Source organism: Pinus tabuliformis, chromosome 3_2, assembly GCF_031772625.1.
Source record: "Pinus tabuliformis cultivar Carrire ecotype Pingquan chromosome 3_2, CPIR1, whole genome shotgun sequence".
NCBI classification, from domain to species: Eukaryota; Viridiplantae; Streptophyta; class Pinopsida; order Pinales; family Pinaceae; genus Pinus; species Pinus tabuliformis.
In genome coordinates, this window is record NC_142302.1 from 579,955,185 (window position 1) to 579,969,579 (window position 14,395).

Consider the following 14,395-nt stretch of genomic DNA (forward strand, 5'->3'; position numbering starts at 1 on the left):
CGCCCCCTTTAGTTGGTCTAGGAGGTCATCAATCCGCGGGATCGGGTACCTATTACGGACAGTGATCTTGTTCAGCGCCCGATAGTCAATACAGAGTCTCCACGTCCCATCCTTCTTCTGTACCAACACTATCGGGCTCCCACAAGGCGAAGAACTCGGACGGATGTGACCTTTCTGCAGGAGCTCCTGAATCTGCCTCTTGATTTCATTGTTCTCCAGAACGGAGCGCCGATAAATTGGTCCATTGGGTAGCGGCGCACCTGGGGTCAGATCGATGGAGTGCTTGACTTGACAGTGCAGAGGAACCCCTGCCGGGGAGGTGAAGATGTCTTCGTACTCCTCCACAATCTTGTCCATCTGTAGCTGCCGTGCAGAGGGACCCCGTTTGGAGGCCGCGGCCACTGTCTTCTTCTTCCCTTGAGGGCGTATCATCAGGAAAACAAATTTCCTGGTTTTGGAAATGATCTTACTGCATTGTTTTGCAGTAATCAAAGAGATGGCGGCAGGTGGTGCTACCTCTGGTATCCTGAACAACTTATTTCCCAATGTAATAATAACAGCACGGGGCCTTGATTCATACACAGCATGTCGCTTCCACAAGTATGGTTGTCCTAGTAATACATCACAAACTTCAAGGGGAGCAATGTCACACAATACCTCATCCGTGAAGGGCTTGATGTTGTATGGAAGGCGACACTGCTGGCTCACGCGAAGATCTCGCCCTTGGTGAAGCCACCCAATGGTGTATGGTTGTGGATGTGCTGTGGTCGGTAAGCCCAACCGCTTCACGACCTCTGCCGAAATGAGGTTCTTTTGACTCCCGCTATCAACAATGAACTGTATCGGGGAGCCCTTTACCCACATCTGGGAGTGGAAGAGACGCTCCTCCTCCTCTGGATCTTCGGGTTCATTTTTCTGGATCTTTGCGGTAGCAACAGTGGCGCTGGGATCCGCATCAATGATCTGCTTCCCTTTTTCATACCCCTTATCGGGTTCTGACTCAGAGTCGGAACATGCATCTGATTCTGAAACCTTTAGCTCAGCCACCAGTGACTGCTTGGCCCGACACTCACTTGTGTTGTGAGTGGAGCTCTTATGGAACTCGCACCATTTTCCAGTGTCCTTTCTCGGCTTCGCGGCGTTGCTCTTTGCTTGCAGCTTCGGCTGGTTGTCTTGGGCTGTCCCGCCTTGGCTTTGTCCTTTGTTCTGTGGTTTAGGGGCACCTTTCCCCTGCTTTGGATTCGCAGATCCAAAGTCTCGCTTCTTTTGTTTAAACTTCTGCTCGACCTTGACGGCATACCGGTATGCTGCGCCGAGCGAGGGGATGTTTAGGAACTGTATTTCTTCCTGGATGTACTTGTGCAGGCAGCCACGGTATTTGAGTATCAAATGTTGCTCCGAATCCTTGATACCCAACTTTGTGCGAAGGGTATGGAAAAGATTGGTGAACTCCGGCACGTCTTGGTCCCTTCCCTGCCGCAGCGTGGTCCACTTTATGTATTCATCCTCATAGCTTCCGACAGGGTAGTACTGCTCCTTGATGGCATCCCGGAACGAATCCCAGGTGGGTGCGGCTGAAAATAGTGAGCCAGTACTTTCATCCTTCTGCTCGCAGTAGGTTTCCCACCAGTCCTTGACGTGGGGGGCTGCTTTGAGAAGAGCAAAAACAATCTTTTCCCGACTCGAAAATTCATGAACAGAAAAATAACCCTCTAGCAGATTTAACCATTTATCTACGGCATCGGCGTCTATCTGACCCTCGAATATGGGGATTTCAAAATTAACTTGTACCTTAAAGGGTGTGGCGTTTCCAGAGGAGCTGCTGGAAGCCGATGCGCCGCTTCTGGGTAGCCGCTGAAGGATCTGCGCAAAGCTGTCCATCATCGCGTTCCGTTGTCGCTCGAGCGCTTCTTCGAGCAAGATTTTGATGGGATCTCCTGCCCCCTCGTCTTTCTTCTCGTCCGCCATGGGAGGCCGTCGGGATTTGCGAGGCTGGTCTTGCAAAGGTTCAACCAGTTCAAGCCCTAACTCCTTATATCCCGACCTTGTTGGGGACATGCAAAGAAAAACAGAGAAAAAGCAGACCGCTCTGATACCACTGATCCGGATTTAAACAGGAACGCAACAAATTACAGAGATAACCATATACACAAAGATGTAGCGGAAATAATACTTCATTTCATTAATGGAAAATACTGAAATATGCTTACAAACAGAAATGGAAACAAACTAGCTAGGGCGATGGTAGCTTATCTCTGAGAAGAGATGTGATGGCTACATGCCTCTGAACTGTGTTACAATGAGGCTCGAAGGCCTATTTATTGTTGAGAAACAATGGAAAAACCCTTAACATTCCAAAACCTAACCCTAGGAGATGAAACGCCAAACTGTGGGCCCCGTTTGGGGGTAAGTTGGTACATCAACTTCCCGGGGTCGTAACTTTGGCATATGATCTCCGTTTGACGCGTACAATAGCTCATTAGAAAGATCTATCCGAGCACTATCATTGTTGGAACGGGCAACACCAGTCCATCGTGTTGCCACCGGATTCCCCAAAAAACGTCGTTTAGGGCCTTAAAACGGCTCCGGAAGTTCAGGACCCGAAAAACTGCTAAAAATAGTAAGTTGTGCTACAATTAAGGAAACTGAAAATGCTGAGAAAGACAATGGTGGGGGTCCAGGTGGACTTGGCAGGTGGCCACCAATATCCACCTGGATCACAATGTAATCAAAGTCTTCTCATTGCCTTAACATCCAAACTTCAATACTATAGCTTGTTACAATGGTTTGACAAATAATGGAGTTATTGTACTACATTATTTTGTACATGTAAACTACATTTAATGATGAAGGCTATTATCTCAATGATAGATTCATATTGTAGGTAATATGGAAACAGAGCATAACTTTTGATGGTTAGTTTTATAAATGCTTCAATTGTAAAGAACTACTTGAAAATTTTGATTGGTGCCTTGCATATTTTGAAATAAAAATATTCAAATATATGGACCTAGAGTGAGAAAGAAAGGTGATCATGCTCCAAAGGTATGCTTAAAGTTGCAGCTCATTTTTTTTCCATGATTTTTATTCATATTCTAGTAGTGTACTTCATATTGGATTTATGGTTGAACTTTAGCTACTTTGCTTGAATGTGTTATTGATATATTTACACCAAGGTTACAAGAATACTATCTAGTCAACTTGTGTTACCTTGCTTTATTTCATGTTGGAAGGCTTCATTAATAGGCACCAATAAGCAATATATAATAACTTTAAATTATTTGTTGAAACATGGCTCAATTGTTTACTTAGAAAAAATACCTTTTCAGATTTATCAAATCCTTGATGTTGTTGGATTACATAGTTATCAAAGAAATTGTGAAAGTATGTGGCATGGAAGAAGGTGGGATATGGCTAAATTTCATGATCGAGAGAGTTATTTGCATGTGTTATGCATTTCTAGTATGTTTGGTGATAATTTGAGGATTTATTAATTAGGATGATAAAGATACTATGTTATATGTTTCTTCATCACTTTTTATAATTCATGTTTTATGAAATTCATTTGTATGGATTTCCACCAAATTTATTGTGAAGGTTTGCATATGTATTGCAAGGGTTGTATGCAATTTCATTTTAAAATATTGTCTCAATAAAATTCTGGTGCAAGAAAAATACTAGAAATCTCAATTTTCTTGAGATCATTCTATCATCCCTTTTCAACCTTCTCAATAAGTTTTTTTGTGAATACTTGACAAAGGATATATGAAAATTGAGCACTTGAGCCAAAAAATTATATGTACATATTACATTATTGATAAAATATCCTTCAAATTTTCCTATGTATCATGAGGATTTCCCCAGTTATTATACCTATATACTTAGGTCCGTTCTTAAAAAATCTCCCATCCAAAAGCAACAATAATGATTCTAATCACCACATTTAGTAGCACAATGAGAATGGACCAATTGATCATGAAAACCCACATATAAGGAAAGGCTTCCATAATTGTCCTTAACACAATTTCTACTATATAATATAGAAATTGCAAGAAAAATAAAACCTTTCTTGGCTTCTAGATCTCACAAAGCCCCTCATGGTTAACCAAAAACAAAAATAATTGTATAACTTGTTGAAATCCTTACCTTTTTAGCCTTGTTTCTCTCTTGTATTGTTACTACATTATCTAACACTTTCTCTTATTTTTCCTAGTTTTAAGAGTCACCAACCTCCTCAACACTATTTATAGATAAACTGAAGGTGTTTAGTCTATATAAAAGAGATGGGTTTATTATAAGATCCATTTTGGTGTTGTTTTGGTGCATTCCAAAGTAACAACAATGGTTCTAATCCCACATTCAATAGTAAGAATAACACAATGAAAGTGAACTAGTTGAGGATATCAACCCATGTCAAAAATGGAGCTTCCATAATTATCCCGAATATGATTTCTACTCTTCAATACAAAAACTCCAAGCAACAAACAAACATTTATTTTCTTGGCTTCCAAATCCCACACCTAACCTCTTAGTCAACCAAATATATATATATATATATATATATATATATATATAGATATATATATATATATATATATATATATATATATATATATATATATATATATATATATATATATATATATATATATATATATATATATATATATATATATATATATATAGCTTGCTCTAATCCTTACTTTCAATCCATTCAATCATTGTAATAATAATTATGAGACATTTTATCTAAAAAAAAGAGTAGAAATTATGTGGAGATCATCCCACATAATAAGGATGGAGACAATTAGGAAGGGAACATGAAGGATGGGGGCAAGAAAGAAGTGGGTAGAAGAAGGAAGGTGGTGGTGGTAGGGATAAAATGAATGGTGATAGGGAGAAGGATGTTGGAGAAAACAAACAGGGAGGGGATGATGATAAGAATAATATTGATGTCTTCTCCAAATTTCTTGTGTGATTGAAGGAGTAATCTTGCTTAGCCAAATATATTGATATTTTTTACATATTTTTTGGGTTTAGGCTCATATATGCTAGAAACAATTCATATGTGTGATTATGCCTTGCAAAGAAATATTGTGAGCTAAGATGTTGGCATGAGCTAAGTCTTATACTCTATCTTTGACTTCCTAGCTAAATAGAATTTATTAAACCCTAATAGTTTAGTATTGGGTATATTTTATTTCCAATACCATTGCCCTTGTATGTAAACTTATATTTTTAGTCTTGGAATTCATGTCCCATCTTTAGACTTAACAATATAGAATAAAGAAGCATTTTAAATGCTTCAAGTTCTTGAAAATACCTCATTGCACCATAATATTTGCAATATAGGATTAAACATGTCGAATATATAAACCCTAATTATTCAATGAAGGAAAGAGATTTATGAGTACCTATATATCTCTCCTAAATTGTATAAAAATTTCATAATTTGAAGCTTCCTCATAAAAAGCATATACAGTTATTGCACATTGGCATCATGTTTTTTTTGCTATAGTTATACACACGTGAAACCATAACCCTTACCCACTTCAATTTCAATGATGAGTCACTCCTCAGGAGGAGGCCTACCTCTTCCTCCTCTCCTAATAGACATAGCTACATTTAACTCATTTATCTTAGCTCACACTAGATCCAAAAAAACCCCCAATCCAAGTTCGTAAAAAGTATGGAGGAGATCCCTAAAATTCCAATTCTTTCACAATCTCACATCATGGCACTCCATCATGTAAAATGGGGGCTCATTGGACAATTCACAGGAATCTAACCTTCTCCTTCAATGCTAGCATCCTTGGTAGATTAAAATTGGAGGACGTTAACAAAAGGTAAGCTTTCATTATCTTTTTATGCAAAAGGATTTTCCACATTCATGTTTGAAGAAAAAGAAGATAGGTACTTAATTTTTAGGTGTGACCCATACATCATGGCAACACAAGGCTTATATTTGAATAGATGGAACCCTGGCTTTAATCCTAAAAATGATAGAGCCTTGATAATCATGGTTTCAGACAAGATTCTATATTTACCCCTTAATTGTTGAAATGGAGACACCTTAAAAAATATAGGAAATCCATTAGGGAAATACATAGATAAAGTTGAACCCAAATATGGAAAGTTAATTTGTGCCACAATATGTGTAGAAGTGGACTTAGAAAAAGTGATGTCATTAGCCATTAATTTCAACCTAGACAATTGGAATTTTATTCAAAAGTTGGATTATGATCATATTCCGATTCAAATGAAAAACTTGCCATGAATATGGATATTTTGCAATAAATTTCCAAAAAATTTCCATAGAGGAGAAATAGGCCAAGTGGGAATAATAATAGCAGCAACCTAAAAGGAGATGAGTAATACAAGAGCCAACCTCCAAACTCCCTCATTTATCCTTCCTCACCTTCCCCCTTAACTCACATGATCCCCTGTATAAATAACCCCTAAAAATTCCCTCACTCTGTAGAAAGGGAATTCCTTCCTCCTCACACATTAATGGATATGCAGTCTTGTGTCAATCAAATCCCTAGAAACTAAAAATATAGGATATAATGAGGGATAAAAATTATAAGTAATGCCTCCATTGGAGTATGCCCTCTTTCATTTAATGGAAACCATCATCCCCCCTTCTAAAGAAGCAATCCCTGCAAACTACGAAATCACAGGGACCCCCAGATCTAGTATTGGTCTAGTACTTCTAGAAGTTAATTCAATAAAGGAGCAATTATAGGAAATGCAACCAAAGAGTGATGAGTAATCAAATCCATAATGGAATTGGGAAGAAAATATACTAAGGAAAAGAGAGAAGAACAAGCAAACTTGGATAAAGGAATAGGTACTCGACGCACTATAGAGGGATACTATATTAGAAACACTAGAAAGTTCAAAGGCGATTTAGTTAATCCTATGGGAGGAGCTTCTAAAGCAAATAAGAAATGATGAAATTTCCCTCCTAGAACTGCATAGATTTGGGGAGTGATGAAAAATAGAAAATAGTAAACAACATAATCAAAGTAGGGAATCCTCAAATTATTCCTCTACAAGAGACTAAAATGGAGGATAACCCTCCATAAAAGAAACATAATTTGAAAAAATAGTATAGAAAAGTTGTTAAAAATGAGCATCAAGAGGATTATGCATATGGTCATCATCCCACTTCCAATTCATCTAAGAACTATCCTCAATGCATTCGATCGTTGTAAGATTGCTTCATAACCCATCAATTAAGATTGTCAATTTTTTCAAGGTGTACATGCCAAGTTCATATCCAAATAAAGTTCCATGTTAGAATTCTATATCAATATTGAAAGATACAATCTACAAACAAAACAATATTTATGCAAGATATCTCAACACCACCATCCATGCCTAGGAAAAAATGGGGGCTCATTGGTAGGGGATCCCTTTAGTGAAAAATGAGAAAAGCTCACCTTTAGAGAAAAATGTATTTCATTCTGTCCCCTTTTTTATCTTAATCCAATAAAAGGGAAATACACTTGGTCCAATAGAAGTTTAGGACCCAGACACATTATTGCTAGGCTTAAAAAATTCCTTGTCTATAACTCCTTTCTAGAAGAAAACGGCACACCCCTATCTCAAATCCTCCCTTGGTCAAGTTCTAATCATATACCAACATCTCCTAGACTATCCTCTCTTGAGAATTATGGACCTCTTCCATTCCACTACAATCCCATCTAGAGATAGAATCATGAATTCGTTGAACTTGTCTTAAATGTGTGGAATCAATGGATAAATGTATTGTCAATATACATCTAGGAGAAAAATATAAAAAGGTTAAGGAAGCACTTGAAATCTAGGTTAAATATGATCAAGAAAAATATAAGGAGTCTATTCTCATCTTGAACATCTAGTTAAAAGAAACTCAAGAAAAAATGTAACAACAAATAGTCACCATATTCTACTAATGGAAGGCAAAAAAATTTCAAAAATTATGAACTAAATTGAGAAATGAGGAGGAAATGTGGCTTCTTAAGTCTAGGAGTATATGGTTGAAGGCAGGAGATAGAAACACAATGTTTTTCCACAAACAATCCAAGTAGCGAATCTGGAGGAACAATGTATGTAAAATAAATACAACTAAGGATGGGAATTTGACTATGTACAATCAAATTATAGGGGTCGTAATAGAACACTATTCCAATTTGTGTAGAGAGTAGCCTTCAATGGATGACAAGACTACAACAAACACGTTGGAGCATATCCCTCATTAAATAACCTGAGAGGAAAATGAAAATTCGATCCAACTAACTATAGCCAATGAAGTTTTGGATGTATTGAATTCATTTAATCCAAAAACATCACCAGGACCAAATGGATTCTTTACCCATTTTTACAAACATTGTTGGATAATAATTAAGAATATTTTAACAAGAATAACATCCTATGCCCAAAAAATTTCAAAAATCAAAGGGATCAATTCAACATTTCTAGCACTAATTCCAAGGGAAATTAATCCATCCTACGTTGATAGATTTAAACCCATTTCTCTTTGTAATATTTCGTAGAAGATCATATAAAAAAATTATCTCAAATAGAATAAATCCTCCTCTCCAGAAGATAATTTCAGAAAACCAAAGAAAATTTATCCAAAAAAAGGTAGTTCATAAACAATATCATACTATTTCAAAAAGTAGTTCATTCAAGCAAAATTCAAGGAGCGAAAGGAATGCTCATCAAATTGGATATGGAAAAATATTTTGATTGGGTTATACATAGCATCCTCTTTGATTTCCTTCCTAATGTTGACAGGATGGAATGTATTGCCAACAGTTAGGGGGTCTCCCCGATGTGAAGTCCCAATTAGATAGCACATGCTTGGGATAGGAGCCCCATCTAGTATGTGGGCCCTGCTACCACCATGAATATTTCAATATTGGCTATCAGATAAAAATATGACAAAGTGAGAACAATAATGAAATGCACAGACAATGAAACAAAGTCAGCCTAAGATTGATAAAATACAGAAAGATGTACAAGAAAGTCACCAGAACATTAAGAAGAAGTATGCCATCAGAAGGATCAATGAGCCAAACCCAATTTATACATACATGAACAAGAACATGCTAAAGGTTTATTGCAAATTAGTTCACAATATATCACTCCCATGGCGTGGAATAAGTAAGAACATATTCGAAGGTAAACACACATGCAACAACTACAAACCAGTCCATAACATTTTGCATGTATGAAAGCACACATACAAATGCAACGAGAATACCGGACAACCAATACAACCACTATGAATAAGCATGAGAATCAGTGCCAAAAATTAAGAACACCTTATTAATTCTACTAGAAATACAAGTACATATCTTGCAATTCATCAAATCACAACAGTGGGACATGGGTTTCTCATGCCATTATCCAAGGCAAAATCCTAGCCTCATTTCAACTCACCCTCCTAGCTTCCAAGAGAAGAGTGCCTCTAGCTCTCAAGCACAAATAAGTTATCTACTACTAGTCCTAGCTCAAGTGTTAAAAGTCCCCCCATAAATGAGGCATGAGGTTTTACTTATAGAAGTAAGGAGGGTGACCTTTCACATTCCCCATGTGACCTTTCATTTACATTCATGATTCTTGACCTTCCTCGCCATTCTCTCATTTCCAATGACTATTGCGTGCCCAATTGATCTCTGCATAGATATGGGAATTATGATGAGAAATATGTACATATTGATAGAACATGAATTGTGAGGAGAATATAGAGGCTTGTTGGAAACCCTAATGTAAGGGGCTAATGCTATTGAAAAGGTATGGTGACCCGTATTATTTTATGAATAGGGTGGCAATGTTAATTTGATGTGTGAATGTTCATTTTCCTGCTAATACACCTACCATCAATGGTTGATGCCAGTGCCTTGTACAAATATGTGGATCTAACCATCATGTTTGTCGAAACCCTAGTTGTGCCGCTTTTTGCAAGAAAACCTTATCCCTCCTCATAGATCAACATTCTTGCTTCTTTTCCTCTACCTGCAATCAAATTACATTGGTCATACATACTTTCCAACAAAGAATGGAATTAAAAACATAATCACTTGATTGAAAGAAAGACACTAATTGGGACCCCTGTGTAACCCCTTTCAACACCACAATGTCATTATGGTATGTATATCTTGTGCATGATCCATGGCATATCTCAGGAGGTAGTTCTATCATCTAATGTCTCATGCAAAATGACCCTAGGTTTTTTCATCATCCATAGATATGAATAGAACTTCCTAAATGATGTCACTATGGTTACAACTTTGAATCTTTTGTGATGGATACAACTATTTGTACCAATAAGTGAGTTGTAACAAAATAATTTGGGTATGATATGCTTGGAGAGCTCTTCCTTTGTCAAGTTCCCAACCTCATTTTTTCTTATGCATTGTACAATTAATCTTGGGAATCTTCTTTTACCTTGGTAATTTAAGTCACATTTGATCCATCATTGTTTTCTGCTAGTGTTTGGGTGTTGTCGTGCCTCCAAGAATTTCTAACTAATTTACCAATGGCTAGTTTTCAATAGCTAATTCTAGGCAATGATGCATCCATACTATTTATTCCTTAAGATCGATTGATTCTTCACCTTGTTTTGAGGATGGACCACATTAGTTGGTTCGAAATGTCGACCAAATTTAGATTATGTGATTGATCTGAAAGACATATATTCCACATTATGGATCCCAAAAGTCTTAAATCTAACTTATTCGTATCGTTGCCAATATATTATTACCTTGAGCCCTTCTACTTTCTCTTATTCCACCCCTGGATTCATTATGGTATATGAAACATCATGCGAGTGTGTTATTTCCTAGATTAATACATGCTGGAAGGATGCCCTTAATTGGGACATGGGAAGTTTCACTTAAGGGTTTTACATTTTATTGAAAGGAACCCAAAGGTATGTTAAAGTGTATATTAAATGTATTCGCTAGGAAGTACAGTTGCCAAATGTGTGCATGCAGAGAGTAAAACAATCATTCAATGCATGCTTGTAAATCATGACACTCCATAATTTGACAAACATATAGTACTCCTGAGAACTTCAACCAATATCAAAATTACCCTTGCTAAACTACATGATGCTTGAATTCTCATATGCATTCCAACCAATTGACTTAAGGGTAAAATAGGTTGGTCACTTTATTCAACAATGACCCAATAGAACATGTGAAGAGCCTTCTTCTCATAAACAATGTCATGAATATATGCACTCAAGGATGGCTCATTTCAATAGTTTCCTAAAATCTGTGTTATGTCATAACAAGAAGCTAATCGCATTATGAGAATGCGATTTGGAATCCCGGTTCAAATCACAATGCAGGTCACAAGTCTTAGGCTAGGATTAGTTATGTTTAGAAACGTGACTAGTGGAAGTCATAGAATCGCATTCCATTATAAGTCGCATCTGCTGGTCACTTGTCCTAGAACAAGGAGTGTGATTTTGTGACTTTTGGGGGTCACATGGTCGTAGTTGAGGGGCAGGTCATGCTTTAGGCTGAAAATCGCAATTATTTGACCTACAGTGTTAATCAAATAATCTGAGGGTAAGATAGTGCGCGAGGTCGCATTACAATGGATGTCACATTCTTTTACTACGTTGTTGGGAGCATCATTACGAACTTGCGACCTAAAGAGAGGTTGCATAGTTGCAATCAGGCCAAGTCACATTTTTTGGTTGTGTCGAAACTTCAACACATGATTTTGCAACTTGAACCTGCATTTTGAGGTTGCGAGCGGTGACTAGTCACATTTCCTGGTGTGGTTTCTTTAGTCGTATTTTCACATTGTGACCTATAGGCTAATCACATTTTCATATGTGATTTGGAACCAGTCACTCTCCCTTCTCCTATTTGAAAGATTCAGTTATAGAAAGACCCTTGTACATGTTGGCATCATCTTTCTAAGTGGGGATCCTACCAATAACTTGAAAGAATGCATTGGAGAATGGAACTATTGTTGTTTTCTGAGGATTTATGGCCTACAAAGTTGTAGATATAGGTTGAAATTGTAAACGTTGCCACTACCAGGGAAACCTCTTGGGATGTCACAATCACTGGTGTAATCTTGATAGTGTAAATAAGCTTATGGCGTTGTAAACAACCCACCTTTGTTATCTATATTAAATTCCATCTGTTAAGGTCAACAACAGGACCATGGTCCCATATACCTTCATTAGGATAATTAACCTATTCAATTATCCCATATGCAATGGCTTCTTAAGGACAAACCAACCAATTCGCTCGTCACAATGTTGTCTTCTTGGTTTCCATCTTAATATCAATTGCTTGGCTTCAGACTTGTGCAATTCACTATTTTATCATCACAATAGATGATGGCCATGAAGCACAATTTCCTTTTGTGTGAGCTGCCAAAAGCAAGCATTCCTTCCCTCATATGTTACCAATACCCAATATAAAGAATAAAATTTGGTGGCTTTACATACAACATTGTATCGCAAACTACAAAAGCTTTAGTCTCATACCCTTTTCTTAGTAGTAGATACAAAGTCATATCATGGTAATCACTTGAACATTCAACAAATGGAAGTTCGTTGGTATCCTTTCCCAAAGCATGCATCCTCTAGAGATGTTTGTTTGCCTACAACGCTTTCATCGGGCAACAAGTAGCATTATTTCAATGCCATATTTGGTCTATTTATATTGTCACATTGCATAGTTGTAGGGGCAATGTAATGTGTTCAATTGAACACATAATATGATCATAATTGTCACATATACGCTACAATCATCAATTATTTTTGTGGAATGGAGGCACCCCTACACTTGTTGGTTAATAAAGATGGTGTAATATCTGATGTATGATTTGTACACCATACTTGTTTATCAAAATAATATGTGACCTTTTACATACTTCCCACACCAACAAGACAAAACCTATGCATAATTAATGCGTTATTCACCCCTTTCAATATTGTATTATCCCCAAAACATGTCTTTCATTTCCTTTCCCAATGAGCTGTGACTATACCTTCAATGCACTAGCCTTGCTATATGGAATTTAACATGCCTCTATCAATTGATTCCAATGTGTTGGTTATATTTTTTTTGGAATGAAAGGTTGCCACATATTTTGAATCCATCACATTGTTTGGAGGCTAATAACTAATATATTCTCCCTATGCTTGGTGTGGATTGCACATATACTTACTTCCATCCCATCACATTGTTGTGTTGAATCTTTGCACGTGCATTGTTTATATCACTAAGGTGAATGATTTCTTGGCAAGTTTGTGACCATTGTAGCGCGCATTGGCCCTTTAGCGTCAAGATACCAAAATCCCTTTCCTATTGACCCGAGGTCACATGATTTTCTCATTATTTGTAAACACCTTTAACAAAGCATATTTTGAATGCCCTTAGTGCATAATACATGAATTTCTCCTTCTGTTCATCGAAGGCACGAACCATTTTAGTTAATTTAAATATCCATTATGCATTCCCATTTTTATTTAATTCAAACTCCCATCATATAATAAAGAGTGTGCCTTGTCCCTTAGAATATGTTATAATTTCTCTTCCCAATTGTGTCTTTTAATTGTTTAATGTAATCATGCACCATGGTTTCCAAAGAAAAATTTATACAAGTTCCTTATCTAAGAGGCTATTCCAATGACCCTGGTCAATAAATGAGTTTCCTTGAGGCATAAACACCATGATGCACATTCCATCCTTTTAGGGTTTCGTTGGATAATATAACTTGTGTGTTTGTATGACCTCCAAAAATTTCCATGCATGCCATTAATGAGTTATAAATCAACCAAATCATGAAGGACAATAATTTATATGTGCCTCATCATAAATCCTTACATTAATAAATAAGGAAATTAAAAGTTTGGTCTAAGTGAGTTCCACAAGGTCCATAAGACCTTTACCTCATCAATGTAATTGCCTAAAATATCTTAGATTCTTTTTTGAGAGAAGAACGCATGCCACAGATCATGGTTTATGCAAACTAGCTTACGTGTATGAGTGGAATATCATTATCAACCTAACTTGAAAAATGACATTGAGTTCACTCATAATGGCATATGGTTTTGAAAGAAACATAGTTACCAAAACCCTAATGGATATGCTTGGATGATAGCTACGATGTAGCAAGCAAGAAGAAGGCACATACATCATTAAGGCTGATACATTGATAGAGTTATATAGAAATAGGTCACGGGGAGATTGATTGACTTATAACATGGTCATAACCCTTATAGCCTTAGGAAAACACAGGGGACACCTGAAATTTTTAGATGTACAAAAAACATTTGGGAGTTGTTATAGCAGCTACAACAATTGGTGAACCACTAATAGAATCCATATTATCTTACTCCATCACTTTAACATCTTGAATATGGTGA